The sequence below is a fragment of the Anser brachyrhynchus genome, assembly GCF_964034855.1.
Source record: "Anser brachyrhynchus genome assembly, chromosome: 14".
NCBI lineage: Eukaryota > Metazoa > Chordata > Aves > Anseriformes > Anatidae > Anser > Anser brachyrhynchus.
The window spans coordinates 8,377,814-8,388,698 of NC_137709.1; the positions used below are offsets into that span (position 1 = coordinate 8,377,814).

Here is a 10,885-nt window from a genome sequence, read left to right on the forward strand (position 1 = left end):
TATTCCTACTTAAGACATGGGGAATTAAGGTCACAGAAACAGGGAGGAGGGCTACACTCACAGAGAAACCCAGGTATCTAATTTCTTTTTGGTCCCTAAACAGAATTTAACACGTTGGTATCCCTTTATGGACTGGGATCTGGAAAGCTATTTGCAGAACCTAATTTTCAGGTGAAGATGAGTATTGGCTTACAAAGAAACGTATGCATTTTATGTCCTGTAGGAGCTTTCCAACATCCTTCAGGAAGTCTGCGACTGAGCAAGGCACCAGATTCCCATCTCCTGACACCGAGCCACACTACCTAACTGATGCATTTCATACTTTCAGGAATGTATCCAATTTTTAATCTTTGATCTTGGTGTGAACTTACTTGATGTTATAAATTTTGAATTTTTAGTGTATTTTTGTACTGTTACAATTATGAAATTGGCTTCTCGTATTCATCTTCCTTCAGGAATCGGAGTAACGTGATTATTGGAATCGGTTCTTTGAAGCCTGCGATTCCACAGTTCTTTTTTTCTTTAGGCTGTCTCCAAGCAGTGACACCATGTCTAGGTCTCATCATAACAGCACTAATGAAAAAGCAAACCGAACAACCCATCATTAGGTTCATATGTCCTTTAGGATTCACTAATATCGCAATGAGTCAAGCTGCAGCGCTATCGTTTTGGCTGCAGTGTTTTATGGGCTCCCTGACCGAGTGAAGTCACACGGTCATCCGCGGGGCGCTGTGGGGCGAGCAGCATGCGGTCTCCTTGGAAACTGCAAAGTTGTGCACGAGGCTGGAGTGCATGTCCCAGAAAGGACAAGAGGAGAAGAGTGTCCGGTGGGAGATCTCCAGCCAGATTTTCGCTGGCCAATAGAGGAAAGCGTGGCCGGTGACTCGGCCTTTAATCCAGCCTGCTGCTCTCCCCATCTCTCACTTTTCTGACCCCCCATTAAAAACAGCAGCACGTTTCCTGGCAGGCTGCACATCCTGCCAGTGAGCTTTGGTGTTGCAGGGAGCTGAAACACAAGGAGATGCCCGCAGTAATAGCGTGTGCCGTGGGCTGTCGCCCCAAAGCAGCAGAAGCTGTGCACAGACAGCAGCAATTCAGCCGTTCACCTCCCCACCCAGTGCCTGCTTCCAGAGGGGCCTCCTTCCCCAGGTTATATATAAATAAGGACCAAGGTGTTCCCAGGTGTAGCAGTGCATTAAAATCAATGCCTGCCAAAAATCAACTGCCGATGCCAAATATTTCCCCTTCCGTTGTGATAACAGCTTCATATTATGCAGAAAGACACTGCCAGCTCTGAAAATGAGAAGAGGAGTTGTCCCCAGTTCCTCTGCTAAAGCTCTCCGTTGTCACGGATTCTCCCTGTTTAGTTGGCAATTTGTTTGTTGGTTGTTATTGGTATTACAAGAGTACCTGGGAATCCCAGTTAAAGTCTGCAGCCCCGTGGAGAGAGCAGCTCCCTGGCCAGCTGCTGTAGAAGGCAGGTCCGGCCCTGGAGAGCTCACGGTCCTTGTGCCAGGGTGCGGTGATGGATGAGTTGGCCAAACGAGGCAGATGTGGTTTGGAAAAAACTTACTGCAGTGGGATGCGCAGAGTTTAGCAGAAAGGTCAGCTGGCTGCCTGAGAAATAGAAAGCAATGGGAACAATCTGTAAGCACTAAGCACGAGTAAATGATAAGATATGGTTTACCAGAGGATAGGTAATTGGACAGGTTTTTGGCACAAATGGGTGGAGCGGTGTGGGAGAACACATGGCAGTGCTTAAGGGAGAAGTTGGCTTGCAGCTTTCTCAGACTTGTGTCTGGGATACAGTAAAGCTAGGGAGTTCCTAGGCTTTTTCCTGCAGGGAAAAAAAAAAAAAAAAAAAAGCTTTTTTCTTTCTACCAATTCTACCAATTTCTTTTCATAGTGCCCAGAAGAGTTTCCTAGCTTTGTTTTTATTTGTTTTACCTTTCCTATAAAATTTATGGTCATCAAAATTTAAAAAGGTATCTTTTGGTAAAAGTTTTCAGACTTCTTACAAAGCCACATTTTGAAAACCAAATGTGTTCACCAAGAAACTCCTTGTTCATTTTCTGTCTCTGTCAGGTTTTCACAGGGAAAAATCTGAACAAAACACTAACCCCATTGAAGGTTTTGGCTAGTAAATGTTTCCAAGTTTGCTGAAAAGGTGTTTTTCCTGAGAAACATTCTGATGCAAACACTTCAATCAACTTCTGAAATTAGAAAGAAAAAAATATTAACAGAAATTTGCTAAAGTTTCCTAAAGGGAAACAAGTGTCAACACTAGATAATTAAGAACCAGGAATCTCTCTCGCTGGCAGTCTTTTCTCAGACAACAAAACAGCTTCCTTGAACTCAACTTGACTCCTCAGTGCTGTGTCAGAGTATGGAGATTAGCCTTGGAAAACAAGCTGGAGGCAGGAGAGGATGCTGCACTGTTGGGCTTGCAGGCAACAAGCAAAACAAAAAGGATGGAAAGAATAAACAGGTTCGAGGGGAGCTTCTGCTGATAGCGGTAGGAAATCTGGTTGTAGAGTCAGGCCTGAACGTATAGCTGAGATTTTAGAGAAAATGTTTGCCTAGAAGACGGTGTAATCTCACAGCGGGAGGGGTGAGGAACCCGAGCGTCCAGCTGCAGGAAAGGAGCGGTGCGCTGGAAAGAGGAGCTGCCCTGGCAGACGTGTGTGAAGACAAACTATGCTCTTTGTTCGGAGGAAAATTTTGGACTGGAATGCAATTCACTGAACTATTGAGGAAAGTAACACAGAAAGAGAGTGCTTCTGGGAGATTTCCGTTAGAAATTGCAAAATCTTTTTCCCCCCTTTCTCTGCCCAGTGCAATTAAACAGTAATAGGAGCGCGTTGCACAGTTTATGAAGCAATAATCCAGTTCCCAAATGGATAAACCGGGAGACTGATGGCCAAGTCATTTATTCCAATGAGGAAAATAGATTATTGCTTAGGAAAGCAGCAGGATGGCATTGTTACAATTATTCTGCTGTCTGAGTTTATCAGCTCAAAAATCTAGATAGGAATTCTTTCTCTGGGCTCGGTTTCTGCTTTCCTCGCTGGCGTTGCCAGCCCCGTGCGAGGCGTCCTGCTGACTGCCGCGGTTACCTGTGGAGCGAGGCACGGCTCTTGGCGAGAGCGAGTGACGGGATGAGGGCTTGAGGCTGCAACAAAACATGGTAGCTAGCGAAGTCGGTGCAATTTTGGCCAGGATACGTGGAGACATAACATTATGAAGTAGGAATGTAACAGCTCTCATGTGACTGCGCTGGGGATATTGTGCTTAGTTCTAAGCACCTCGTTAACAGAAACGTATTAACAAACTGGAAGGGATCCAGAGAAGAGAAAGTCAGTTGGGTATGTTGATTTATGAATTAAGATGGGCCTGAGTGGCCGATGTCCAATCTGAATCCCTGCTGGAATGCCTCCAGATCTTGCAGATGTTTGTGGGTTCAGGACTTTATGATCCCGAGTCCGCTGGAGTCAGTCGAAAGACTGCCATTGGCTCCAGTGATCGCTGGATTTGGGTCTGCTTGAAGAAACCTTGGCTGAACAGTGATTAAGGCTAAGGATATATATATAACTTGGAAAAAGAGTAAATAAAGGGGAATGTGATGTAAGCTTGGAACTATTAGAAGAGTGCAAATGTGAGGACCACCGTCTTGGCTGATATACTGGGAAAATGAACTGGGGACCTTCAGAGTTGGAAGCAAGAGCTTTTTAACAGCATGAGCCAAGGTGGCCAGACTGCAGCGTGTCCTCCTCTGGATCTGGGAAGCGAGCAGAGTGCCTCCAGGGACAGCATTAACCCAGTCCTGACAGGCACGAGGAACTCCATAGCAGTAATTGACAGAGCCGTCATTTCAGGAGCAGGGGATACATTTAAGAAAAAGAAATGAGTTTCGCAGTCATTAAGTGATGAGCCAGAGTCGCAAAACCCCTATATATTTTTCTGAACAAGCTTTCTGTATGAACAGATTGGATGGCTACTCGGAAAGCAAATTGCTCTTGTGATCGTTTAGTTTTTGGTGTCGTGGATCCATGATGTGACTCCTCCTCTCTCCCTCACCGTACAAATCCAGCCTTTTATTTGATCCTGAGATCATGCTTTAGGATGTGGTCATGAAGACTGTTTCAGCTCGAGCTGATTCTGCTACCCAGGTGGGAGTCCCTGCCCTGAAGCTGTGTTTCCACCTCCGACAGAAGCTTTCCCTGTGGTCAGGGTATTCTTGCGATTTCTTTCCCATACAAAGCTTCCTCATCTAATATGGACACAGTGCTCACACCACAGGATTTTTCTTCCTGGGAACACTAGTACTGGCTCTTTTATTTACCTAGTTCTTTCCAGGAATTTTGTATCATGGAAATATCACCCCCTTTCCAGTTTGGCTGAAGTTTGCCAGCAGGTACACAAATTGTCAGACAGGAAAAATGACAAAGATATGATGATCTCTCAAACTTTTTTTTTCTTTTTCTCAGTAAAATTGGCCAAACAGACCTGTTTGTTTATATATTCCGTAATGACATACAAATCTGACTCAGGGAGAGCCGACTTCTTCCCAGAATACCAAAAACTTCGGAGCAATTAGTGGAAAAAGCTCTGTTGTTTCAAAAGCTGCATGCCTGCTGCCTGCTTTGTTCCCTTAGCCCGGCTGTAAAGCAGGAGCATACCACGATGGTGGTGCACGGAGACTTGCTTACAGATCTTTGCTAATGTCTGCTTGCTTTTTATTCCAAATGCTGCTTGCAACATAAAATCATATCCCAAGCAACAGATATTTCTCTACAAATAAGGAACCAATTTATGTCACAGAGTCTGAAATAATATATTAAAAATCAAAAAAAGGAAAGCAAATGTTGCTGAACTTTGTGTAACTGAAAGTGCTGCTAATGTCCATTGTAGGGCTGTTGGCTCCAGCCAGTGCGTGTTGTGATTGAATTTACTTAGTTCTGTGTAAACAGTGGATCAGACAGGTTTTGTTCAGATTATTTTTTTTGAAAGTACAAATGCGAGGCTGGAAATCTCCAGTGGATGTTGTTTCGTGTCAGTGACATAAGATGGGGCTAAAATCTTTCCAAACTTCGTACTGTAGGTGCCTTAGCAGACTTGGTAATATCACAGCAGGGAACAGCAACGTCACATCTGGAACATTACAAAATTGGCAATGCTGAAAAGGCATTAGTAAACATTATTAAGAATTCCTTGCAGGCAATTAGACTACAACAATATCTTTGGAGAGTTTTTTTTTCTTTTTTTTTTTTCTTTTGCTTCTTTATTTCTATCTTGCTAATGAGAGACTAATGAGCCACAGACTTGTTACCTAGAAGGAATATCTCGACAAAGCTCTAGTGAACTTAAAACCAGTATTTACAGACTGATGACTGTTCGCATTTATTATATGTTTTAAATAAGGAGGGACTCCAGTTAAAAAAAAAAAAAAAAAAAGGAAACAAGTTGTTCCTTGCTAAGAGATTTCTGAAACTCTAAATGTCAAAAGTTTCCTAATGCCGAGGTTAAAGCCTTCCACCTTTCCCACCATTTAGGACGGAGCACAGATATGTGCAATTTTTGTGTATTTCTGCTTTGCTGTTACCAAAATATTAGACTTCTCTGGCCATTGCAAAACCTCCTTGTTCCTTTCAGTGAATTCAAGAGATTTTTTTTTTTTTTTTTGCTTCCATAGGAAACCAAACTAGTAAAAAAGTTGGCATGGACCCACTGTCTATGTAGGTATGTATCTACGCCCCTGTTCACAGGGCTTTTTTTGTGAACACAGGTCTCTGTCCTTCTGGCTTTCTAACCTTAACTAACTGAAAGGCTGCAGATAAGACATTGGAGAATCTCAAGCAGAGCACACTCACAGTTGTGCCAGGCACAAGGAAATTACCAAGAAATTATCAGTAGCTCTGATACAAGCCTAGTGGTTAAGGCACTTTAATGGGACTTTGGAGCCTTGGCTAAGTTCAGTTGTTCTGCTACCACGTCCCTCTGTCCTTGAGCAAGTCGTGCATGGATAGCTTTTAAAAACCTCTCATACAGGCTGCCTAAATCCAACCTGAGCTGTTGGGCTGAGTAGTCCAACAACTACAGTATATGGATAGATAAACATCTCTAGTACGTGCCCTGTAGGAGCACTGAACGCAGAGACATTTGCAACTGGATCCTAACTCAGCACTTGAGCAAGCATTTAATGTCAGTCGAGGAGAATTTAGTCTCCAAAGAGCATGTACCCAAAATAGAGCTTATTGTGACCATGCTATAAATACGCTCACACCTTCCTCTCCCCTTCCCACTCCAGAAGATCCTCCTGCATTCAATGTATGGTGGCAAAGCCAGCCTCAATATCTTTGCTCCCAGAGATGGGGAGTGTGAAAACTCGTTTTGATTTAGAAACAGCTGTTTTGACATCATTCCCTTTGCGAGGATGCATAAAAGTTTTTGGGTTTGTTCCAGACCAAGTTAGGAAACCTTGAATGTTGCCACAGAAGCGTTCTTGGGCTGCTCACTTTCTCTCAAATTTTCCAGGGTTATTTTCCCTTGGGATATCTGGTTAACTTGTTTAAGTTGCCGGTTCCTCTGGCATCTTGGATCTTTCACCTTGACCTGCTTATTCCTGGCTTCTCCCTTTTCCCATTCTGCGTCCCACGCGCTTATTTGTTTTATCTGGTCCGTTACAGAAGCCATTGTGTTCACTGGAAACTGACATCCGGGACTTGGCATCCATTACAGAGCTAACAAAAGGCCGTAATCCAGGCTTTTCAACTGTTCATCCACACGGCTCGACATCAGCTGTGCAGGAGCGTAAACCTGCGATTACCAAGCACGGGGCGGCTCTCCCACCTGTTCCATCATTTCTCCACCTTATGTGCACTCGCTCTGAGGACTGTAAGCAATTACTCTGCTAGGTACTAAATACGATATGCAGCACATGGTAGTGTAAAATTATGGAATTTGGGGGTTTTAATGAGCTCAGGTGCAATACAAAAGAACTTTTTTTTTTTTTTCCCTGTCCATAAAATTATATGGCTTGGAATCAGGGGTTTATACAGCCCTGGACAAAGCCATTTTATTTAAAGGGTGGGTGTGGGGGGGGGGGAATACAACAACAACAACACCCTAGCCCAGCACAATTATATGCAGATTTGTTCATAAATCTGGGCTGGAGCAGATGTGCTGCACATGTTGAAAATCCAGAGCATGTTGCTGGAACTTGAAACATAAACATGAACCTGTTTCCAAAGAGGAAAATCTGCTCACAGCAAGGAGCTGACCCCGTGCTTTAAACAAAGATCAAGTCCATTCTGCCTATTGTGCCTTTGCCATGTGTTTACTTTCCTTGCTTGGTGCCTAGGGTAGCTTAAGGAATAGCCAGAAGAAAAGAAACAATTTACCTAGGTCAGAAAAGAGCCAGTGGCACTCTGGGCACGAGGAAACAAGAGGTAGGATGTGACCCAACCCATCGAGCTAGCAAGGGTCCTATTAGGCTGGGTCAGGAGTATCACGCCAGATCTCTCATCTGTATTTTTAGATGCTTGAAGTCTTTTGCCCTGTAGCTAAATCCCGTAGAAAAACATAACAGCACTTCACAGTGGGTAAGGCTGTAAGAAACAGTCTGCTTTAAAAATGAACCTGCACTCTGTAGGTAGTTGGAAGTGAAGTTCCTGTAGCTGGCTGCGTGATTAAATTCCTTTGGAGGGTAGCAGGGCATGCTCTTGAAGACTCTGCACCCTGACTGAGTGCCACCATACTCACTCTGTTTAATGGTGGTGAGCTGAAATGCTGACAGCCCCTCCTACCCGAGGCTGGGAGCTGCCAGCTTTTGGCACCATCTCTTGTAAGCCTGTCTGATACGTGTGGTAGGATACAAGGTTATTTTTCTCTTTTCTTGGCTTTTTATTTTGTCAAGAATGAGTTTGGGTTGCTTGAGAGGGACTGAGAATGCAAAGTGCTTTCCTCCTGACTGGTGAAAAAGATTAGCCCTCCAGGTAAGGGGCAGAGGTGGCTTTCTGGTTAGCATGAGGCTCCTTACATCCCATCTGCACCACACGGGTGAAGAAAGGTGTTCATTTACCAGACATGCTGATGCCATGACCTACACAAACACTGAGGTTCCAGCTGTCTTTCTTCTGGAAAAAAAGAGGTGGTGGAAGTGGTCATCTGTGTGTGTGTGTGTTCTTGTAACTCTCCCTGGGAGGTGCTGGATTAAGGCATGCCACAGAAAGCCATGCTCACCCACCTCTCCTTCCACCCAGAGGCTGGGCTGCTGGTGGCGTTAAGGACTTTTGTCCCTAGGACCAAAAGACAATAAATATTGGAGCCACTACTTGCATGGGCAGTCAGCTGCAGTACCCTGCCTACAAGAGGGAGGTATTTTTCTGGAGGTTTCAGAGCTTGAGAAACCTGCACCTCTCTGGCCAACTGCTCATGTTTTATTTTTCTTTAAATCAAAGAGCCATGAAAGGGAATGGCTGTTAAAAATCATCAGGTAGATGTAGTTGTAGGCTGGATCAGAAAGGAAATGAACAATTTATGCTGAGAACAGTCACAAATAAAACAAATCTCTGGTTAGCTGACTATAAAAGAGCCGTGTATCTGGATCAGCCCCTTGCTTGCTGCCACTTTCTTGCCCAACGTCTGTTTCCACCCATGCGGAGAGGGACGGGGCTGCCCTGCTTAAGTGTTACGAGCATTAAACCTGCTGAGGGCAGCGAGGTACCTACATGGAGCAGGACTGAACAGGTATCGTGATGACTAATCGAAAATGGGTTTCTATTTGAGAAATACCCACATGTGAGAAGTCCATTAGCTAATGAGGTTTCCGAGGTGTTTTACACTCTTGTAGCCCAAAGGCACAGACAGTAGAGAGCCCTGGCACCACACCACTGGCAAAGCTAAAAGGCTGTCGGTGCTGACATGTTCACCTTACACTGGAAAGTTTTAAATGTTCCCAGTGGCCCAACTATTTGTCCTTCCACCTGCCTACCGTTCAATCCATTGCTCGCAAATATGGTAAGAGGAAGAAAAGATGCATTATTATTAATAAATGAATGGAGCTATTTTGCTATTTATTATTTAAGTCCTCAATACCAGCAGGCTTTAGTGATACATGAAATACAGGCAAGTAATTTATTTATTAGGGAAAATAATGATTTTTTCTCCCCGTTCTGGAGCCCTCTCTGACCCAAAACAGCAGGGGGTTTATCAAATACAAATACGATGACTTGTAATTTTAGAGTCTTTCAGAGCACTGTAACTGACAACCTTTTTAACATAAGTACATTGAGCAAATAATTTATAGAAGTATTCTGGGAATATTTTAGGGTGTTTTATTACTACTTCTGAAAGCTATGGCATGTTATTGATTTTGGTGTATTAATATAACCTAAAAGTGAGGGCACATGCTTGCCTCCTAATCCAAATCAGCTTTGATGGCAACCCATATATTTTACTGAAAGGAGCCTTGAACTAACGGCAGAGGTTAACAATTACACATCATAGCCAAAAGTTTAAGATAATGAATTTTGCTCATTACACACTGTCCAGCTCCAGCCATGGGAAGTTCCCCACTGCTCCCTCCTCCATGTTTCATCCAAACCTCTCCAGTCGCTATTTGTCAGGATTGTGAAGCCTTATTCTCGCATTCGTGTCATGCAATTTACATTGTATTCATGAAGGCTTCCACTGAGGAAGTGTAATCATCATTACTGTTTTCTGTACGCCATAAAAATAGTGTATTTCTCTTAAAACGGGATTGCTTGCTTGCTTTATATTTTTTTCATGTATATATATGTGTGCGTGCGTGTGTGTACACAGGCATAGGTATAGGTAACGACTGCTGTTATATATACACGAGCGGATGTGGGCATTTCTCTGATTCCTTCTTTGCTGTGCCTAGACTCTCCAAACCGAAGCACCAAACCTGTGCTCTTCTTTTCTCTCTTCCCAAGTTTTTTCCGTTAATCTCTGTTGACAATTAGTTTCACCTCTGTTAATGCAGTTCTGGAGGACTTTCTATTCCCCGCTTAGTTTTTGGTTTTAAAAAGGAACAGTGGACAATTTTTAAGTGCCCTGACATGGGAATGCCATCGTAGGAATGCCTTTGAACTGTGGTTCTTCTCTAGCTGTGCTTTTTTAAGAGCATCCAAACCGATCTAATTGCCATTGTCTTCCTCCTCTTTCAACAGACAATGGCTTCTTTTTTCTTGTCTTTCTTTTCCTGATCACTTACTGGTGCCATCAGTGTTGGCTTAGGCATGGGAATTCTTGGTTCTGCCCAGCTTTTTGAGAATGCAGGAGAAACTTTTGGGACAGCTCTGCAGCCCCAGGGACCCTTACTGGTGCACAGACAGGCAGTTTCAATGGCAGAGTGAGGAAAACAGGCAAGGAGCAGCCAGGAGAAAAAATCCTTCCAGATTTGTACCTTGCTTCGGACTTTTTTCGGACTCCAGGGCTGGGCAGCTGGGAGTTGTGCCGCACCCAGGAAGGATCTTGCTTCTCTTTACAACATGACTTGTGTTTAAAGAGCCTGTACATGGGGAATGGGGTGAGGTGAACTGAGGAGTATGCATTAAAATAGCATAAATTATGGAGGTTTTATTTTTATTTGGGGGAAGGAATCCAATCAAAATAACTCTGGAGGGGGGAAAAAGCATACAGAAGTTGAGGAGCAGGGAAGAGGCCATCTGGCTGAACATGCCGCCCGTTAAAATGTACCTTAATCCCCACTTCCTGCTTTTTTTGCCATATGCTTTTCTGTGTGAAAAGTCAGATACAAAGCGGTGCCCTTAAAAGAGAAGTTTCATTTCTGGTCACCTAAAAAGGTGACTCTTAATTAAATCCAAAAGAGGCATTTTATATCAGAGTAGATTTATTCACA

The 10,885-nt window shown here is 43.7% G+C and overlaps 1 long non-coding RNA gene across 1 annotated transcript; it reads left to right on the top strand.

Annotated features, from left to right (window-relative positions):
• The first annotated feature begins 281 nt into the window (after nt 1-281).
• LOC308177909 lies at nt 282-10,220 on the top strand. Its single transcript, XR_013939484.1, has 3 exons — nt 282-4,169; nt 5,693-5,739; nt 6,687-10,220. It is a non-coding gene; the product is annotated as an uncharacterized lncRNA (long non-coding RNA).
• Nucleotides 10,221-10,885: the final 665 nt, after the last annotated feature.